Raw genomic sequence first — 20,412 nt, 5'->3', positions numbered from 1 at the left:
TATATATTGTCTTCCTGACTTTCATAATTATTTTTATTGTATGTAGTTTATTATTTATATACATATGTGTGTACACACACACACACACACACATATATATATCCTTTTTAATTAGAAAAGGGGAATTGTTGGGGCTGATTTGGAGCCACTATGTATTCAAATGTTAATTGCTAACCTCTCAAGATCCTTACAAGCAAATTCTCACATATCCAAAATCACGTGGTGGAAACTTGCCTCACAAATTATCCCTAATTGGCAAATAAAGTTGCCTACACCTGGGCTGGGCAAAAGAGAAGTAGGCAGAGCCAAGGTTCAAGGGCTTTTGTGGGTCAGGGAGAGACCACAAGGAGGGGAGAGGAAGGAGGAAAAAAGGAGCAGGTCACTGTGGGGTAGCGTGAACTGGAAGCACGTGGCTGAGAGCAGCTCGCTCTGAGGACTGCCTTGATGGAGAGAGGAAGCCCAAATGGAAAACACGTGCAAGTGTTGATGGGGATTTTGGCTGGAAAGTAGACAAGATAGTTTATCATAAATTTAACAGGTTTTGGTGTCTTTTATATACAATAGCTTGTTAAGGAATAACTGTGCCTTATTAAATATTAAAAATCATTCAACACACACTCTTTCTCACACACACATCCATGCACACAGTTTCTAAATATAATAAAAATGGTCTTTAAATGTTTTTTAAAAACCCACTTGTCTCTGTTCTGAACACGTATATATTTTTTTCTTCTCATTATTTTCTAAACAGTACAGTAAACTAACTGATTTCATGGCTTTTATATTGTCTTAGGTATTCTACGTCACTTGGAGATGGTTTAAAGTAGGTTGTGTGTATGCCATCATATATGAGAGACTGGGATGTGCATGGATTTGGGTATTCATGGAAGGTCCTGAATTAAATCTTCTGTACATGCAAAGAGATGGCTATACTCTACTCCACTCTGCAAATGTGGTCTTTTCGTGGCTTTTCCCAAAAAATGTAGACATAGTGCATAGACCCATGTGTTCAAATGCTTAGCCCATAGGGAGTGGCACTATTAGGAGGTGTGGCCTTGTTGGAGTAGGTGTGGCTTTATTGGGGAAAAAAATGAGTCACTTGCTGTGGGGGTGGTCTTTGAGGTCTTCTGTGTTCAATACACCCAGTGCCACACACAGTCTCCTGCTGCCTGTGGATCAAGATGCAGAACTCTCAGCTCCTTCTCCATCACTGTGTCTGCCTGCATGCTGCCGTGCTTCCCATCATGATGATAATGCACTAAACTTTTACAATTTGTAAACCAGCCCCAATTAAGACAGAAGTTGGTACCAGGAGTGGGGTATTGCTGTGACAGGCCTGACCATGCTTTTGTTTGGAGTAATGTGGTCTTTGGGACTTTGGATTAGGAAAGCAGTAAAGTGCTTTAATTGGAGCTTTAATGGGACATCCTAGTAGGAATATGAAGCATAGTGGTGCTGAGGGAGATTTGAACTGCACTGCAGGGGCCTGGCTCAAGAGGTTTCAGAGGAGAAGGATTTTAGTATTAATTGTATTGGCAAAGGAAATTTCAAAATAGCCTAGTATGAACTGTGTCAAGTAGTTATTAATGGTTATGCTTATAAGGAGCTAAAATTAAAGGAGAAAGCTGAGCAAGGGAAGTTACAAACTGTACAATTTGAGCACAGAAGGGGCACCAAGAAGAGTGGAGCTACATACTGTGTTCAGGGAATTAAACCGATTGAAGAAAACTGGATGCTAAATGGAATAAAGGGAGTGGTGACCTCAGTGCAAGACCCCATCCAGCTAAGCTTCCAATGTGTGGAAAAGAATTAAAGAACAGTTTAGGTCCAGGTGTGATGATAGTACAAGCTGCCCACCCCCCACTCCAGGCAGAGGTGAGGCACTGGCCTCTGAGCCGGCCACTGAGGCAACTCTTATAAAGAAAAAAATTAACTGAGACTGGCTTACAGTTTCAGAGGTTTAGTCCATTAACATCATGTCAAGAAACATGGTGGCACGCAGGCAGACATCCTTCTCTCAGAGAAGGGCCTGAGAGTTCTACATCTTGTTCCCCAGGCAGCAGAAGAGACTGCGTGTCGCACTGGGCATAGTTTAAGCATATAAGACCTCAAAGCCTGCTCCCACAGTGCACACTTCCTCCAACAAGAACACGCCTCCTAATAGTACCAGTCCCTAGGACCAAATATCCAAATACATGTGTCTGTGGGGGCCATTTCTCTCCAAACCATTTCTTTCTCAAGGCACTGAAGGCACGCCAGTCCTCTGTTAAGGCTATTCATTAGACGACCCAGCTGACCTCCAAGTCTATCACCAGCTTCCCGTGTTGCAGTCCAGTGATACTGTCTGGGTCAAGCAGGTAACCAAAGCACACTAAAACTAACTTGGAAAGGACTCTATACGGTGATTCTGTCCACTCCTATGGCTATGAAGGCAGCTGACGTTACTCCATGGATCTGCCACTCCCCAGTCATTAAAGCGGAAGCCATGCATGCTGACAAATGGATTGTCTCTGGAAATTAAGATTTCATTGTGTCCCAGGCCTTTCCACATCATGCTCCTCTATTCCTTCCTGAGATGGGTTTGGTATGAATACAGGTTATGACCCAACCCCTACCATTCTCAAGCCCGGACTGAAAAGTAAGAAAGATAGACACAAGGAAGGTATTGGCTAGTGTGACTACAAGTCGCCAACCTCTATTCCATCTTGACATGTACTGGCTGATGCTATTTTATTTTATTTTTAATATAATTTTTTACTTATTACAATTTATTCACTTTGCATTCCAGTTGTAGCCCCACTCTAATCCCCTCCCAATTCTGCCCAGAGGAAAACTATGAAAGACAGTCCTGATGAGACCTGATAGGCTAGGGTCAGATGGAAGGGGAGGAGGACCTCCCCTATCAGTGGACTGAAGGGCCATGTTTTAACCCTAGCAAGCAGCAGAACTTGGTGGCTTTGGCCACGTGGGTTCTGGCTTTAGAGTCAAGAATAGAAAGAAAAAAAAAAAAGGTTATGGAATCTCCCTCGGTGACTAAGGAAAGTTGCTGAGGCCAGTGTGTGGCAGGGGTCCCTGTACCCCAGAGAGGCCGTTGTGTGAAGCTGTGGGTAGCTTGCATTGCCTTGAAGACCCCGGATGTTGGAGGTGTCAAAGTTGTAGGATACCTGCCAAGGAGAGCCACTAATAGGGAGTGGAACCAGCTCAAGAGAGACAAGCGTGGTGCAGTCAGCAAAGCTGAAAGGAGTTAGAGATCTGAAGAGCATTTTGTCTTCAGACATGGAGATGCAGAGTTTGGACTTTGCCCAGCTGGTTTTCTGTCTTTTTTAGTCCAGTATTTCCTCACCATGCTTCCTTCCCTATGTTTTGGATGGCAATGTATATTCTTGCCATTATGGTAGAAGTATGTGTTCTGCTTTTTTATTTTGATTTCACAGTTAAGAGCTTGTATGAATCTCAGAAGAGACTTTGAGCTTTTAAGCAAGTTTGAGACTATTGTAGACTATGGAGACTTTTGAAGTTGGACTGAATGCAGTGCTGCATTATGGCATGGCTACCAGCCTGTGGGGATCATGGAGTGGAATGTGGTGGTTTGAATAGGAACGGCTCCCATAGACTCATGTGTTTGAATGCTTGGCCCATGGGGAGTGGCTCTGTTAGGAGGTGTGGCCTTGATGGAGTAGGTTTGGCCTTATTGAAGGAACTGGGTCACTGAGGAGGTGGGCTGTCATTTCTCCTGTGCTCAAGCTATGCTCAGTGTGACACACAGTCCCTGTCTGCAGTCTTTGGATCAAGATGTAGAACTCTCCGCTCCTTCTCCAGCACCGTGTCTGTCTGCATGCTGCCATGTGTCCCACGATGACGATAATGGACTAAACCTCTGAAACTGTGAGCCAGCCCCAATTAAATGTTTTCTTTTATAAAAGTTGCCGTGGTCATGGTGTCTCTTCACAGCAACAGAAAATCTAGCTAAGAAACACAGTGTCTGGAGAGAGGAAAGACTATTGAGAGAGGAAAAGAGGAAGTAGGAAACAGTCACAGAAAACAGGGGCTGAGTAAAAACAAAGTGTGACCACACTTACATGTGAAAATGCCGTAATGAGCCCTGCCACTTTATACACTAACTTTAAAAATTAATCTTAAAAAATACAGATAACCAGCTCTTTTTACTTTAGTATGGATTAGCTCATTGTTGGGTGCCTTTAGGACATGAAAGACTGTGGCAACCAGACTGCTTTGGTTTGGCTTTTCAGGGACTTCCTGACGCTGAATGTCAAAATATTGCATTAACCTCTATGCACACAGTTATCTCTGATCCCTCTATGTCACCCTGCTCCCTGCAGTGAAACGATGTCAGGCACAGGAGTCTATGTAGTTCAATTGTCATGACTTGTTGACATTTACCCTGCCTTAGGCCCTGGGGATACAAGAACAAGGCCATCATAGATGCTCCCTTTAGGATGGAGCTTAGAACCATGAAGAGGGCACATGGACCACAGTGTTGTTCAGATGCCAGAGTGGAGGTTGAAAATAGGCACCCAGCTGAGGTAGTTCACCAGTTCTCCAAGGATTGGGAGCATCCAGAAGAATCTTGGGGAGTTGGCCAACGGACTAGGTTGTCAGGGGGATTCCAGAACAGTGGAACAGTTACACAATAGTTCCAGACCTAGAGAAGGCCCTGGCTCCCAGGCATTAATGGAATCTTGATATTGGAAGGGCCAGAGAAGGGAGTAGGTGAAAGTGGGAAGGAGTAGCAAGGCCTGAGGTGGATCAGGAAGAGCCTCATGGGCACCAGTCTAGAATGGTGTCTAGGGTTTTCTCTTGAGTACAATAAAGAGCACCATGAGCATTCTTAATCATTTAACTTTGTATTGAAATATGAGCCATATATATGTATATACATAGATATGCATGTGTGTGTATATATGTGTGTATATGTATATGTGTGTGTGTGTGTGTGTGTGTGTGTGTGTGTGTGTGTGTGTGTGTAGCAGGCATGTCAGGGCTCTGCTGTGTGTCTCCCACAGGGTCGGTGCATCCCATGTGGACAGCCCATTTGGGTCATACTGGGCCGCAATGCACATGCATGGGCATGCGTGTCTGCCTCTCTGGGCACCGTATGAGCTAGATCGGAGAATTGTGCACTACTGAGCTAGAAGGGGTCACACCAACTCGCTTTTCTGTGTGTGGATGGAGGTCTGATACAGAGAGAAGGCAGCAGCAGGCCTGGGTTTTGTGACCTCCCTCTTTCTCAGTTGAGCCTACAGAGGGTGAGGACATCCCCTGGGGCTGCTGGCAGTGTCTGAAGCTAGACAGGTGGTGCAGCTGGATGTGAGAGGGTGAAGGGCTGATGGGGTGAAGGAAGGCGCGAACGCAGCCATAGTGAACGAGGGGCCTTAGAAAGGACCTAGGAGAGGACAGACTCTGAGAGGTGAGGTGCTGAGGACCGTTGGAAGGAGGAGGACACGGGGCCTCGATGACGGCAGCCAACCAAGGGTCCTTGGAAGTATCTGTTGAATCTGACAGGTGAATTGCTCACATTTCTCCTTGCTGGGACCGGACACCCAAGAAGAAGGGACTTAAGTTTATTTGGTCTCCCAGATTGGCTGAAAGTGCTGTCAATCACAGCAGGGACACCAGGGCGAGTGGGAGGGGCTGGTCACCCTGCGTTGGCTGCAGCCAGGGAGTTGAGGCAGATGAGTGCTGGTGCACAACTCTCCTTCTCTTTTTATTCTGCTTAAGACTCCAGCTCGGGGGATGGAGCTGGAGGTTCCAGGTGAGCCTTCTGACATCAGTTACCCCAACCTAGAAACTCACCAGAGACATCAGAGCTTTCTCCCTTGGGGGATTCTCCATCCTGCCTAGTTGACCGGACACTAACCATCACGCTGAGGAAGTCTTGGCGACACCGGGAAAGCCTCGGCGGGTAGACTGGTGTGCGCCCCGCCCTGCAGCAGAGGGAGGAGAGGGCAGAGCATCTAGGAGCCCACCACGTGGTTCCACAGACCCCCACCCCCACCCCCGAGGAGGCTGGCGCTCTGCGAGACGCAGGTGCCACCCACTTTCCTGTTCTTCCCCACCCTCAGGCTCAGGGAGCACCAGCCTGGTGAGGGGTGGATTCGGAGTGCAGAGTAGAGACTTAAGTCTGAAGCTCTCCCACTGGTCCACTGAACTCTAGGGAGCATGGAAATGGGAGTAGTTTGCTGGGATAACGGAGAGAAAGAAAAGAAAGCTCAGAGCAACCTGGGCAGGTCACGCCCCCTGTTCTCTGTGCCTGTTTTCTTTTCCATAAAATGGGAATGATAAGCTAACCTCCCAAGGTGTTAGAGGGGATTAATTTAGTCAAGTGTTAAGGACAGAACACAGTTGTCTCAGTAAGTGGCTCTTCCGTCAGCTGTGTTCCCCCCTCTCAGCCTCAGGCCTGGACCCTCCCTCCTCTGCAGAGATTGGCTCTCCATAGGTATCCAGCTAGTGAAGGGTTTTATTGTTATTGTTGTTAATGTTTCTGTTTGTTTGTCTATGTGCCTAGGTGCTTTGCCTGCATGTGTCTGCCTCATGTGCCTGCAGGAGCCAGAGAAGGGTGTCAGATCCCCTGGGACTGGAGTTATAGGTGCCTGTGAGCCACCATGTGGGTGCTGGGGCTCAAACCTGGATCCCGCAGAAGAGCAGCCAGTGGTCTTAACTGCTGAGCCATCTCTCTAGCCCAACTAGTGATGGTTTTGCTCTAAGAACCAAGGGATCATGTTTGCTCTGGATGACTCAGAAGATCTCCCTGGCTCCCCCTCCCCCAAAAGCCTCCTTATCAGCCAAAGGGGCCCTTCATCTCAAGATACCCACAGACCCTGGAAAGAATACAGGGTTGGGAGTCAGCTGGCTCAGAACCACTAAGGAGTGCCTCGTGGGGACCGCACACCTTGACTTGGAGACTGACGGGGCCAGCAGTGTCTCTTGTGCTTCCCTGGATAAAATCAGATTTTATCTGACTTGGTACAGTGTGGTTCCTGCCTGAGCACACCCTCATACTCACACACCCGCAAAACCCTGCTCATTTTTATTCTCAGTGCCAGGTCACAGTCTCACACACTGACAGACAAGAACGTGACCCAGTGACCTGCTATGAACTGAGTTAGGGATGCAGTGCCCGAGTGGGTAGAGCAGGATCCAGGGCTCTGCTATCTTGGTCCTGAACAAATGGAGTTCTGTCTTCCAACCTGCTCCCATCACAGCAGAATGGCAGTTTCTGGCTTCAGAGATTGTGACCTTCGTGACCTTGGTTGGGGCTGGACAGAAGGCTGGCTGCATCAGGGCTAGGCACAGAAGTGCATCCTTAGTGTCTGACTTCCGGTGCGGGCTGGCAGGCTCTGCATTGTGCACAGAACTAAGGCTTTTGCAGCCCTTCTGCCTAGGGGCCTCTATGGTCTGGAGGGGGCAGAGGCAGAATGCCAGGGTATTGTCAAGGTTAGTATCTCCATAATGGCATTCCCACAGGCAAGCTGAGCTGCTCGATTTTCCCCCTGGCATTTGCTGAGCCCACATTTTCACTGGCAGACCCTCTCAGAGTCAGGCACAAAGGCCCCAGGCTTTGTACTTCAGGGTCTCATACAGATCATGAAAACTGACATATAAATAGATAGATCGAAATAGATGAAACTGATAGATGCAAGAAATGACTTTGATGGCCTAATAAAGGAGGGGGACTAAGGAGAAAGTTGAGGAAACAAGAGAATGTAAGGGAAAAGACTGATAAAATATCACATTTTTCTCTTACATGCAGAATCTGGGTGTGGATATACATAACATGAAAGCAAAGGAGGTTCAGTTTGGTAGGAAGAAGACCAGCAAGAACAGGTAGAGGAAGAATGGGAGAGGGGGCTGTACAGGACATATTCAATGTTATCAGCCAAGCACAGTGTTATATATGTGTAAAAATGGCATAATAGAACCCATCGTTTGGTGCGATAACTAAGAATACTAATGAAATTAAAATTAAAAAATAAAAGCTACTCACATGAACAAACAAACACACTTGAGGTAGCGGGGAGAGTCTAATCTCCCCATCCCCACCTAGCCAGCTCCTAGCTGCGTGAGCGTCAAGTATTGTCGGTGTTAGGCGCGCCAAGGATAGGAGGGCAGAACCCTCCCCCTCCCAGATCCCTACGTGGGCTCCCAGAGGCCCCACTATGCTTGGAGCCTTTGGCTGAATGCTACCAACATGGTTAGCCTCCCAGCAAGTCTGCTCAGCGAGAGGTAATGAGCAGTAATTAAGTCAGGGTGGAAGGGAGCAGGATAATTAAGGACAAGGGAGCAGGGAAGGAACTTAAGGTCCTGGAGGAAATCAGAAGTTGGGGAGGCATTCAAGCAGGGGCTGGCTCCTGCTCTGGGGAGGGAGTTGTGTGGGGGTAGGGTGGGGCGGCACCAAGCTGTATTTTCCTCTAAGACACAGGAGCCTCAGAACCCCTTGGCCTGGTGTCTCTGTGCAGCAGGGATTTGAGGCCCAGAGGGCGGTCCAGCTCCTTCGAGGGTACCCTGCTGAGCTGGGACTGAAGCCTAGCTTCCCCGTCCCTCAGGGCTCTGAAGTCCGAAGTCTGTGTGTGACTGGGTCCTCTGCAGCTGGGGCTTTGTTTCTTCATGAGGTCACTGAGTCCCACGTGGGCTCCGTGCAGAGCCCTTCATCAGCAAGACTCCCGTTTCCCGTCTCCAAAGCTGCGTGTAATCTCAAGATTTGTTGGCCAATGGGTAACTTCAGAAGATGGATTTTTTTTCTTTTGCTGGTTGGATGGCATCTATCTCCTCTGACATCTGTTCTGCCAGATGCACACAGAAAGCAGCCCTGATTATCTCCCAGGACACCCGAGTGGCTCCTCTGCAGGTCAAGGGCAGTGCTAGGCTGACTTCTCGTCCCAAACACCCAGAGCACAGCTTCCCAAAGAGGGGTCTCCGGAGGCCTGACGAATGAACAAAAGCAGCCATATCTGCTTTGTCTGTAGTAATCTCCTCCTCCCATCGAGAGCAGGGACTGGCACAGCAATGCCAGGAGAGATACGCAAGGTAGCTAGACAATGTGTGTGTGGCGGGGCAGATGATGTGTGCTTGGTGGGTGGACAGTCTTTCCAAATCAGCTCGCCTTCTCTTTTACTCCCAGGTTCTTTCCAGGTAGTTCCTTGGCCTGGCCATAGCCCTTGACAAAGGGAATATTTCCTATTGGGCATCCTTCTCCACATGACTGGCTCTTGCATCACTTCTTTGGGCTCTGGGCAGCATCAGTCTGGCTGTGCCTGACAAGGTGGTGACACAAGCCTGGGTAGTCTCCCTCCACACCATCCTCTCTTCATCTTTCCTCCTAGTCCATAGTCCTTCCCAGTGTTTTAAAGACAGAGTCTCACTCTGTGGGACCCCGGTTAACCTCCTGGTTCATGGACTTCGGGTTGCTGAAGCTGAGGAAAAATGTCTGGGCCCCTATCTTACCTAATGTGGTGAGCCAGCCATAGGAAAAAAATAGCCCAGGCTAGCCTCAAGCGGCAATCCTCCCGCCTCTGCCTTCAAAGTGCTAGGATCACAAATGTAAGTAATGATGTCTGGCTTCAATAGCCCTGGGTTGATGAAGCCTGAAATATTCCAGCTTAAACAAGTTTCCCGCAGAGGCCCTGCCTGCTGCGCACGGTAACTGTCTGGCTTGGGGAGGCTAGAAGGTACCAGCGGGATGTGGATAGAAGCCTAAGTTCTTTGGTTTGGGGTGTTTTTTTTTTAAACTTTTTTATCGATTCTTTGTGAGTTTCACATCATGCACCCCCGTCCCACTCATTTCCTAATCCCTTCGTATCCACTCTCTGCCCTTGTAACCTCCCCCCACAAAAGAAAAGAAAACACGATAGAATTTAAAAAAAAAATCTTGTCATGGAAGCTGTAGTGTGTCACACGGTAGATCGTTTGTCTACATATCTTTACTTGCAAATGAGCCATTGCTCTGTCCCGAGGGTCCTGGCTTCTGCTGCTCTGTCAATACTCGACCCTCACGGGGACCCTTCTCCGGTCTCCTATGGAGTCCTGTGTCATGGAGATCCTACAACTTTCGATCTGCAGGACAAGTTCCTTCACGCACTCCAGCAGCTCACAGGCGGTGTAGATGCTGGGGTGGGCCAACTGAAGCGTCTGGATCTGGGCCTAAGAGGTAGTAGATGGTCAGCCCGCCAGCTCTCCGGTGCCTGCAACCACCAGGGTGAGCTCTCCAGCACTGCCTTGCCTAGCTCACCCAGTGCTACAGCCAGCAAGGGGTAGGGTCAGCTCTCCTGCTCGCATGTCCTCAGGCCAGCTCACCTACACCTTTGCCACCAGGGCCAGCTCTGCTGTGCTGCCCGGTGAGGTGCGGAACCTGCTCTCCCATCTCATGACCTCAGGGCCAGCTCTCTGGCCTGCTGTAGACAGCAAGGGGCGAGGCAGGGAGGGCATCCCTCCCGGGAGGGCATCTCTTCCTTGCCCGTGCCACCCCAAGGCAGATGATGGGCAGGCCAGCTCTTTTGCGCTCCCTTGCTCAGGGCCACACCTCAGTCACCAGGGCCAGCTCTACTGTGCTGCCCAGGCAAGGTGCTGGGCCCACTCTCCTGAGTACTGCGGCCGGTGAGGGGCAGGAGAACAAGCTTTGTTGTCTGGATTTGATTCCTAGCTCTACCACCTGTTTCAGGTACACACTTGGAAAAGCCTGCTGGTGTCTCTAAGGCCTCCTTCCTTGGGTGTAAAAATGAGAATTAAAATAGGACTCGCTTGCTCACAGTGCTTCAGCGAGCAGCAAGAGCTGAGAGCATCCTGCTCTCCCATGCATGGTGAGTGTCTCCCCATGCAGTCCTCAGCTGCCTAAATGTTCATGAACAAGGAGGCCAAGCCAGGCCCTGCATTGGTCCCAGTCCTCCTCTGTCCTTGAGCCTGTATATAGTATGCTGCACTATTCGAGGTTATTTTGTGACCCCCTGGGAGTCTAAGAATGCACCCCTGAGGGTAAGACAGAACTGTTGTATTGAGAGTACTTCCCATTCCACCTGGGTCCAGTCTTCCCTGGGTCCAAGTTGGCGCAGGACTTTGGTGCAAAATGGGCAGTGGCAGTGCAGTGAGATAGAGGGGGCAACAGATGGGACCTGTCATGCTCATTTCTGAGCTGCCTCTGAGCAAGCACATCCATGGGGAAACACAGAGATGCTGTCTTAGTTACTTTTCAATTATTGTGACAAAACCCCATGACTAAGGCAACTTACAGAAGAGTTATTGGGGGCTTGCTTACAGTTTTAGAGGATCAGAGTTCATGACTATCATGGTGTGGAGCATGGCAACGGGCAGGTATGGCACTAGAATAGTAGCTAAGAGCTCCTATCTTGAGGCAACAACCATAAGGCAGAGAGAGACAGAGACAGAGACAGAGAGAGAACTAACTAACCCTTTTCAGGCTTTCATGTTCGTTCCAAAGTCCATGCCCTTTTTCCAAAAGCTTTTCTGTACAGCCTGGCCATTTTGTTGAACTGTGGATGACTGTAGTCTCCCTTCTCCATGGTTTTATGTTCCATGAAACTGAAAAGGGCATGGACTTTGGAACATGAAAGCCTACCACAATGACACACTTCCTCCAACCAGGTGACACCTCCTAATCCTTCCCAAACAGTTCTACCAACTGGAGATGAAGGAGTCAAGTACATGAGTCTATGGGAGCATTCTCGTGCAAACCATCTGAAATGCTGTCAGGCTGTGTGACTGGAGGACAAAAGAGGGAAGGCCTAAGCCTGGTGTACACCTTTAATCCAGCTCTAGAGAGGTGGAAGCAGGCAGAAACTCTTAAACTCTGTGAGTTTAAGGCCAGCCTGGGCTACAGAGCTAGTTCGAGGACAGCCAAAGCTACACAGAGAAACCTGTCTTGGAAAAACCAAAACCAACCAACCAAGCAAACAAACAAAAACCAAAGAAGGAATGCCCTTGACTGGAATGAGAGTGGATGTTGCTGGGGCATCAGGCTGGGGCTGTGTCCCGTTCCTGGACACCATCAGCCTCTTGACATTCATGAAATAGAACGGAGATAAATGAAGACTGAACTCTGAGGCACCAGAATCTTCCCAGATCCAGACTATCCTGTTCCCACGACTCCAGATGGAATCTAGCTACCAAAAGAGCATTTCTGGCATTTGCTCAGCTGTAGCCACGACCACACAGGAATAGTCTTCATACTGAGTTCTGCTCAGGATCTGGGACAGTGTTGGCTGGAAAGACTAGAGGAGGGAGGCCCACCTGCAGGTTCTGGCTCCTACAAAAGTCTTGGGTGTGACCAGGGAGGTTCGAGCTATGCCAGGTTTTAAAACACATGCTGCTTTGTTTCAAAGTTCCATGAGAAGATGATCTTAAAAGCTAGCTCCGCCTTATTTTCCTATCTCTCAATCACAATTTTGCCTCTTCTTGTCTACTGGGCTATGGTCTTCAGATAAGGGGCAGCTCCCCTGCAGCCGCCTGTGAAAGCAGAAGCGGTTGCATGCAGAGTTGGAGACACCGAGCGTTAGTGAGCAGTCACTGTGTGCCCATGGGTGCTGCTCATGCAGCTGCCATGGCTCTGGATGAGACCTGAGTAAGCCGTGTGTCCGAGCGCACACAGCTGGTGGTGCCCGTGTTAATATTAAAGGAAACACCTTTAATATTAACTGAAACTGAAACAACTGAAGTGAACTGAAACAACTCAGGCCCTCTGTGCGCCCCCCCGCAATGCTGTTCTCGCTACGTCCTCACAAGAACTTGGTAAGGAAGGAGTCATTATTTTGATTTCAAAACCAAGGAAATTGAAGCTGTGCAGCTGGTGAGTTGCCAAAGGCTCCTAGCAAGTCCAGGGTGGAGCCAGACCTTGAACTCGTCAGTTTCCAGATTTGCTCAATCCCCTGGCCTGATGCCACTTCTGACATTGATTTGAGACATGGAAAGGCACTGGGCTGCTGGTTGGGACATTCAGGCTGGAACATACTGTACGCCAGAGCACTGGGTGGCCTTGGGCAGGTCCCTGTCCTCTCTGAGCCTCACTATGTCCATATCTCTGAAGTGAGGGCTTGAATTCAGCCATTTTTCTGCCGTGGCTGACTCTGGACCTGTGAATGAGCAAGCGAGGCTGGGACCGCTCCAGGATGAGGAGAACAAACGGTGGACAGCCTGACAGGGGACGGCCAGGGCTTACTGCCACGCTCTGTGGTGCTTGTCCGACTCTTCCACAGGGGGTCTACTAGCTACGGTGTCTGCTTGAGGATGTACACGCACAGTGTATGATGTGCAAAAGGGTGCCTCACTTTCTGGGTGAGACCCAGAAAGACAGCACCAGGGTGCTATCATCAAGCTACTTACAGCTGCATGTAATCTGAACTTTATAAATTATTTCTGAAATTTTTCCTCTTAAAATTATTTGCTTTGTGGGTTTTTTTTTGGTTTTTTTTTTTTTTTTGTTTGTTTGTTTGTTTTGTTTTGAGACAAGGTCTCACCATGCAGTTCAGACTGGCCTTGAACTCACAATCCATTCCTGCCATTGCCTTCCCAGTGTTGAGATTATGGGAGTGTGCCGCCATACTTTGCTTCCATTTAATATATTTGGATCATGGTGGAGAGCAGGTCATTGGAGCCATGGAACATAAAACCATGGAGAAGGGAGACTACAGTCATCCACAGTTCAACAAAACGGCCAGGCTGTACAGAAAAGCTTTTAGGAAACGGTGCTTGAAGAGAGCCAGTTTCCCCACAGGGCGCAGGATGGAGGTGGAGGGCCTGAGCTGAGGCAGGTTTGGGAGCCCCACTCCTGACAATGCAGAGGTGCCATCCACAGGGAGACTACTGCTGCCACAGCCACAGAGGCCTTCCCATATATGTCAGGGCTCCACCTCACAGCTGGGGGATTCCCAGGCCTGGAAATTCCGCTAAGATAATCCCACTCCACCCCAAGTCCCCATAAACTGGTCATTCTCAGCTCTGTTTCTTGGAAGGAGAAGTTGGCTCAAGATCAAAAGTTCTGGAATTCACCATAGGAAGTGACCATTTGTACAAGGGGAAAGGACTCCGATTAAAGAGCCAAAAATTCTAGGGCCCGATTTCCCCTCCAACAATTACAGGCATGTGTCAGATGAGCTTGGATCAACTCCAGCTCTGCTCTTGGCTCCTGCCTGGTTCCCACAAGGCAGGAGCCTCACTGAGCCGTAGCTTCTTCTTTAAGACAAGGGATTTGAGGAGTCTGTCTAGCAGGTCCTTGGGAGGGTTTCAGAGAGAGCAGCAGGGCTTGCAGTAAGTTGGCAGGCAAGGATGCTAGCTGGCTGCTTTGTAAGCAGAGGCTCCACAGGCTGCACATGCCTCTTCCCCCAACCCAGCAAGGTTCGGCAACCAAAGGGTTAACATCCAGCCTCCCCTCCTCTCCAGGACCCTGACTTCCTGATTGCTAATAAACTCAGTGGGTGAATGGCTGCTCCATAAACCACCAGCTGTTTCTATCCCGGCTCTACACCTCCAGGTCACACCACCTCCTAAACACCTCCAGGGCCCTTGCTCCCAGATGCCTGGCAGCCACCTTGCTCACTGAGCTGAGTCTCTCATTAAATCTTTCCTGGCTCCATCTCTGCCATGATGTTCCAAAGCCCCCAGGTCCTTTCCATCCTCAGACTCTCCCCTGTTCTTTAAGCAACAACCCCTGCCCAGATCTATCCCTCCATCTTGCCTGCACCACCTCATGCCCACGCCATTTCTCTGCTAAATTGCAACAATCACGTCTACTCTGACTGCCGATTCCAATGTGTCCTTCCGGTTCATTCCCTTACTCTCGACAGAGATGCCTTCAAAAAGCAGGGTCCCTCATCAGCCCTCAATGATATGTCACCCAGCATGAACACCCTTGCATGATGGTTATTGCAGGTAGGGATTCTGGGGAAGGAAGCCAAGAGGAAGAGTTGCTGGCAGAATTTCTTTGAGGGAAGTTCTCTCAAGGTCTGCATCTGTGGGGAGGGACTGGAGCAGGACTGGGCAAAGGGACAAACTGGATTTCCAGGTTAACCCCTCAAAGGCCTGTTTCTGCTCCCCCCAGGGATGTGGAGCTGGAATGGCTGTGTGTGTGTGTGTGTGTGTGTGTGTGTGTGTGTGTGTGTGTAGACATATGTGTTCCTGTGGGTGTGTTCATGAGAGTGTGTAGGTACAAATGCATGTGCCTTTGTGATCAGAGGTCAACATTGGGTGTCTTCTTCAATTGTTCCCCACTTAAATTTTTTATTTAGTTGTGTGTGTGTGTTTGCTCATGAGCTCTCACCCTTATGTGAGACACCCTCACGTCTCTCATGTAGACGTCAGAGGACAATTTGTGGGTTTCGTTTCTCTCTTTTCACCACACCGGTCCTAAGGATTGATTTCAGGTTGTCAGGCTTGGTGGCAAGCGCCAACTCACTAATAAACCATCTCACCAGCCCTCCACTTTATTTTGGGAGACCTGGTGTTTCACCAGACATGGAGCTCATTAGTTTGGATGGGCTGACTAGCCAGTAAGTTCCAGCCTCTTGCCTTCACCTCTTCCGTGCTGGGATTTCACACGGTGTGCATCTGTGCCAGGATTTGACACAGGATTTTTGCTGGGGATCCAAAACCAGGTTTTTTTCAGGTTTGTATAGCAAGGACTTTATATACTGAGCCGTTTCCTCAGCTTCTGGAATGGCTTCTCACAGTTAGTCAAACTGAGGGAAGAGTCCCAGACACCGACCCCCACCCCACCCCCACCCCCAGCCCCGTGTGGACCAGTTACCTGATGCAGGAAGGGGCAAAACACTAGATTCGGAGGCAATGGCAGGGAGGAATGTTAAGCTCAAACTCTGCCCCTGGAAATCTCAGCAACTGAGGAAGGAGTGATCCAGCCTGACGGTCCGTACAGGGGTATCCTGGCTGCACCCATAGTGTCCAACACAAAAGCACTTAGGACTGCGTAGATGTTTGGAATGTCTATGGCATAACGTACAATTAGGTTGTAAATGAGTTAGTACCCCAGGTTCTGAGAGATCTGCCCCAGACACCCCTCCCTCATCTGCCTGCTGCCATTTACTCCCAACTAGCCAGACTGTGCCTCTCACGGCTTCCCAATCTCCACAGGCTGCTTCACACCTCTCTGCTTTTGCTCCTGTCATTTCGTCTGCCAGGAATGCCTTTAGAGGGAAAAGAGAAATCTCGTTTTACTCTCTCAGCTAATTCTTACTCCTCCATCAATACTGCTGCTAAGCGCTGCCTCCCCTGGGAAGACTTCTGGTGATTCTTTCAAAGCTGGTGCTGCCACCTGCCCAGAACACAGCCACTGAAGGCTCACTGTCCTTGAGGGCCAGCATTTCGCCTCTTCCTAATTCAGAGGCCAGGCCCTGGCTACTTGGTTTCTCTGGACATGTTTGTACTAGGATGGGACGTCTTGGATAAAGGCACCCGGGAGGGAGCACAGGGGTGACACCATCATGGTGACATCATCCCTCTCCCTCTCTTTGCCATTACTGCCACCATCATGACACTCTCGACGCCATTCTTTCCCAGTGCTGAGTACTTTAGGCTCAGTGCCATGTGCGTTACAAACATGCTTCCTGTTAGCCCCTATTTTACTCTCCTCATTAACAACCCTCTAAAAGTAGGTACTATTGTTATCACTGCCTTGCAGGATGGAAGCTGGGGCTGCCTAGAAGTGGGCCTGATCCAACGGTATCCTCCATCACCACATTTTTGGGCAGCCAGCCACAGTGACCTCATCCCTTCCGAGACCCTCCCGCTTGCATCACTGTCTGCTTTCCTAAATGATCTGAGGTGCAGGGTGGACTCATATGAGCAGCCGCAGATCTAGGAGGGGCCTTGTGGAGGGGGAGGGACACCATTCAGAACCACACTCACCTTCCAGATCCAACCAAGACAGGGTTTGACTCATGCGCAGTTACTTCATATGTGTTGCTCAGAGGGTTTGCCCCAGCCTCATGTCTGTACATCTGGAATCTGGTGTCTCACAGAGAAGACTCACTGAGGATACAGGTCAGCTGATAGAGAGTTTGCCTAGCACAAGCAAAGCCCTCAGTTTACCCCCCCCCCCAACACACACCACATAAAATCAGGTGTGGCAGTGTACCCTGTACCCAGCATTCCAGAAATGGAGTCAGGAAGATCACAAGTTCGAGGCCATCCTTGGCTTTCTATACAGAAAGCCTAAGGTTAGCCTGGGATCATGAGTCCCTGTCTCAAACACAAACAAGCAACACTGCCCATCCAGTAATAGCCAGGGGCTGCGACCTAGAGCCTGGGTTCCCAGGCCAGAACTCTGCTTACTGCCAACTTAACGGTAGAAAATGAGTGCTATGAGGGTGACGGGCAGAGGTTTCCTCACTCACAAAAGCGTACTTCCCAAAATTGGTGGGGAGGCTAGGAATCCTCCAGAAAGCATGGATCCTGAGAACCCCAGGAATGAGGATCAGCTCCACAGTCAGATGGCTAATGAAAATTCCCACTTTCTCTCCCCTGACTTAGAAACAACACCATTACCCAGGGATGGACCTGGGGTGCAGCAGACCCAAACCTGGCCACAGTAGCAACATGCACAGATGAGGGACAGCAGAGCCAGTGAGCGGCTTTTACCCAGATTGATTTAAATCAGGATCCATTGTGCCAGCAATATCTGATTGATCAAGCCCCAATCTTCCCTACACAATGGGAGTGAGAGCTTTTATCTGGTAGAATTGTCTCACACGCTCACTGAGAAAGACAATGAAGGTATTCGATAGGGTGACAAGGTCCGGGAAGAGAAGAAGCTGTGTGTGGCAGCTGCACTTTTATTTCATTTGGAGTGGACAGTGATGGTGGAACCATCTGTCTCCAGTCCCCACTGAGTCTTCTATGTCCCTGGAGTCCAGCACAAAGAGAGAAATTTTCCATCTCTGAAGATGGAGGACGGGCCAATTAAAACTGTCTTACAGATGAGAACAGAGAGGGGGAGACAGAAGAATTGCTGAGGCCACCAGGAGAGTCAGTGACAGACCTTGAAAAAGGACCAGCAGCTAGAACCTAAGCCAAGCAAAGCAGAAAGAATCCTTCCCACAGTCTCCTGGGGTGAGGAGATAGTGTCTATCAACTACTCTCCTACCTCTGCTGTGGCTGCCCAAACACCAGCTCTGGCGAGCAAGGCCGGCAAAGCCCTGATGCCCCCCAGTTGCCAGTCTAGGGAGGAAACTGGGCTCAAGGTAGATGCAGCTATTCCAAGATGCCAAAGCCGTGCTGGATGAACTGAGCCTATACCCCAGACCCTCAGAGACTAAGAGACAAAGACACCAGCTCAGGAGAGTAAGCTCTCGTGGGAAATTCTGGAAGGGCAGACACCTGGCAACAGCTGGCTGCCTCTGGACAGCCTTCACTCTCAATCAGCAGGAGGCCTCTGAGGGCCCAGAGGAGCCACAGGCTGGATTTGTACATCTCAAAGCTAGGTCCAGCACCTTCCTGAACCCTACCCCATTCACAACATCATCTTCCTGTCCCCTCACACAAGCTCTTCCCCACCTACGCCTTTGCAAGGGCTGTTATCTGCTTAAAAGCTGCCCTTCCCTTGTCCCTCTACTTCTTGCTCACCTTTGACTTCTCAACAGTGTTCTTTGCTTCTCACCCTGTGTTCCAAAGCCTTAAGCCGTCAGCTGCTGCTGGCTCTCATGTTCCCAGCCTAGTGTCTCTTCCCCTCTGTCAGGGAACAATAGGCCACGGCAACAGTCACCGTCTGCGTCTCTTTCCTGAATCAGATGGAAGTCTCTAGAAAGTACAGCTGGACTCTGACTTAGAAAACAATCCCAAATGCAATAAAGACTGACTACAAAGGATCCACAAGTTCCTCTCTCTCTCTCTTTCCCTTCCTCCCCCAGTGACTGACTGGACACCTACTGTGTGCCAGGCCGCAGGGAGCAAGTAGAGTCTTGTGTGAATGTGCCTTGTTCGACACATGAAGGGCCATGTCAGGGACCAACGCCTCAGTCCCATGGGAGCGGCAAAGCCTTTCTCTGATGTGAGCGTGGCTATTGATAGTGTGGGCACCGGAGTTTTCTGCCCCCACCAAGATGTTTACAGCCTGAAGGCTGTACTCCTGCAGAGACTGCACCTACCAAAAATGCTAAACCTGCCTCCAGGTTCAGCTTTACGCGTAAACAGCGCCTCCTTGTTTCTCTCTATGCAGTAACCCTGGCTCCCTGTTCAAGGGTATGTACTAAACAGGCTGGTCTGCCAGAGTGTGGTGGCTTCTGCCTCTAAGGCCCAGGCCACTCCTGTCTAGGTATCCACATATCTATCCTTCATTTTCCTCCTCACCTCTAGACGGTCAGACAGCAGTCCAGGACCCATGTCAAACAAGGACTCGGCACCAGGCGACTTCTCAGGGCGCAGGAGACGGAACGGTGATCAACACCAAGTTCTTGCTACACAATCATTCTTCTTCTAAGGAGAAGGGAACGGAGGCCACAGAAAATGTGAAAATCCTGACGAGTTTGAGTGGTGCTCTAGAAAGTAAGAGCACCGAGGGAACCCAGAGCTGCAGGGCGGGAGCCGAGGTCCTGTTACCTAGCCTCACAGGCTGCCAAGATCCGCAGGAGGGATGCTGTGGGAAGGATGTGCCAGACAGCTCTCCTACCCACAGCCACACTTCCTGACTCTCCAGGAATTTGACTCCGCAACGGTTCTGAGCAGTTAGTCGGGAACGGATCACAATAGATGCCATTATGGAGGGCCTTGGGAGCTCCATGGGTGGAAATGACCTTCCAGTCACAGAAGCCTCCGCGTGTCTGGGCCTGACTAGTCTCCGCTTGAAGGAGGGTCCAGCATCACACAGCCCACACAGCCCATCCATGGCGCAGCTGGGATTTGACTGCTGGCTCTCCCCACCCCATGCCCCGTAGCTCCCCAAGACTTGGGGTGACTTGTAAGCTCTCTGTTGGTGGAAGTCAGACTAAGTCTGAAAAGTGAGGTGCTGATCCCATTCCAGACTTCTGAGTGGGCATTCTCCCTGCCAACTGTGCCCTATGCCAAGGCCCGCCAACCATCGCAGGTTTGCTCTGAACTTGGGCAAAGGTGAAGGTAGCTATGTACCCAGCTCCCAATCAACCTGGCTGGAAGCCAGTCCCAAGGCCAGGGCTGGGCCGAGGGCAGGGTTGGTTGCCAGTCTGGGTATTAGATAAGGGTGGAGTCAAGGGTAGGGTGCCCTGGGTTCATGTTGACACAGGATGACTCTGCAATATTCCCTTCTTCCCAAGAGGCCAGTGCTGTGCTGTTCTTAGAAGATAGGCAAGGGACATTTGTGGAGGTCCCTCTATGCACCGGGCCTCTTCTTGGGCATTTTCTGGTCTCCTCTACCATGCAAAATGCAAGAAGTTTTCATGTGGGTACACTGGCTTGTTAAGGCCAACC

The 20,412-nt window shown here is 49.9% G+C and overlaps 1 long non-coding RNA gene across 5 annotated transcripts; it reads right to left on the bottom strand.

Annotated features, from left to right (window-relative positions):
- Window positions 1-9,903: 9,903 nt before the first annotated feature.
- LOC129688333 (uncharacterized) lies at window positions 9,904-20,357 on the bottom strand. 5 transcript variants are annotated; one of them, XR_008721925.1, is made up of 7 exons: window positions 19,570-20,357; window positions 19,321-19,446; window positions 18,598-18,702; window positions 16,882-17,004; window positions 16,120-16,160; window positions 15,767-15,960; window positions 9,904-15,596 (listed from the first exon to the last, which is right to left on the bottom strand). It is a non-coding gene; the product is annotated as an uncharacterized LOC129688333 (long non-coding RNA). The 5 variants fall into 5 exon arrangements; XR_008721923.1 differs by having other exon boundaries at window positions 15,767-16,160; XR_008721924.1 differs by having other exon boundaries at window positions 15,767-17,004; window positions 18,598-18,752.
- Between the last annotated feature and the right edge of the window lie 55 nt (window positions 20,358-20,412).

Source organism: Psammomys obesus, unplaced genomic scaffold (assembly GCF_907164565.1).
Source record: "Psammomys obesus unplaced genomic scaffold, mPsaObe1.curated_primary_1811, whole genome shotgun sequence".
Taxonomy (NCBI): Eukaryota; Metazoa; Chordata; class Mammalia; order Rodentia; family Muridae; genus Psammomys; species Psammomys obesus.
Note: the sequence above shows the minus strand (reverse complement) of the source record. Positions and strands in the feature narration are given on the sequence as shown.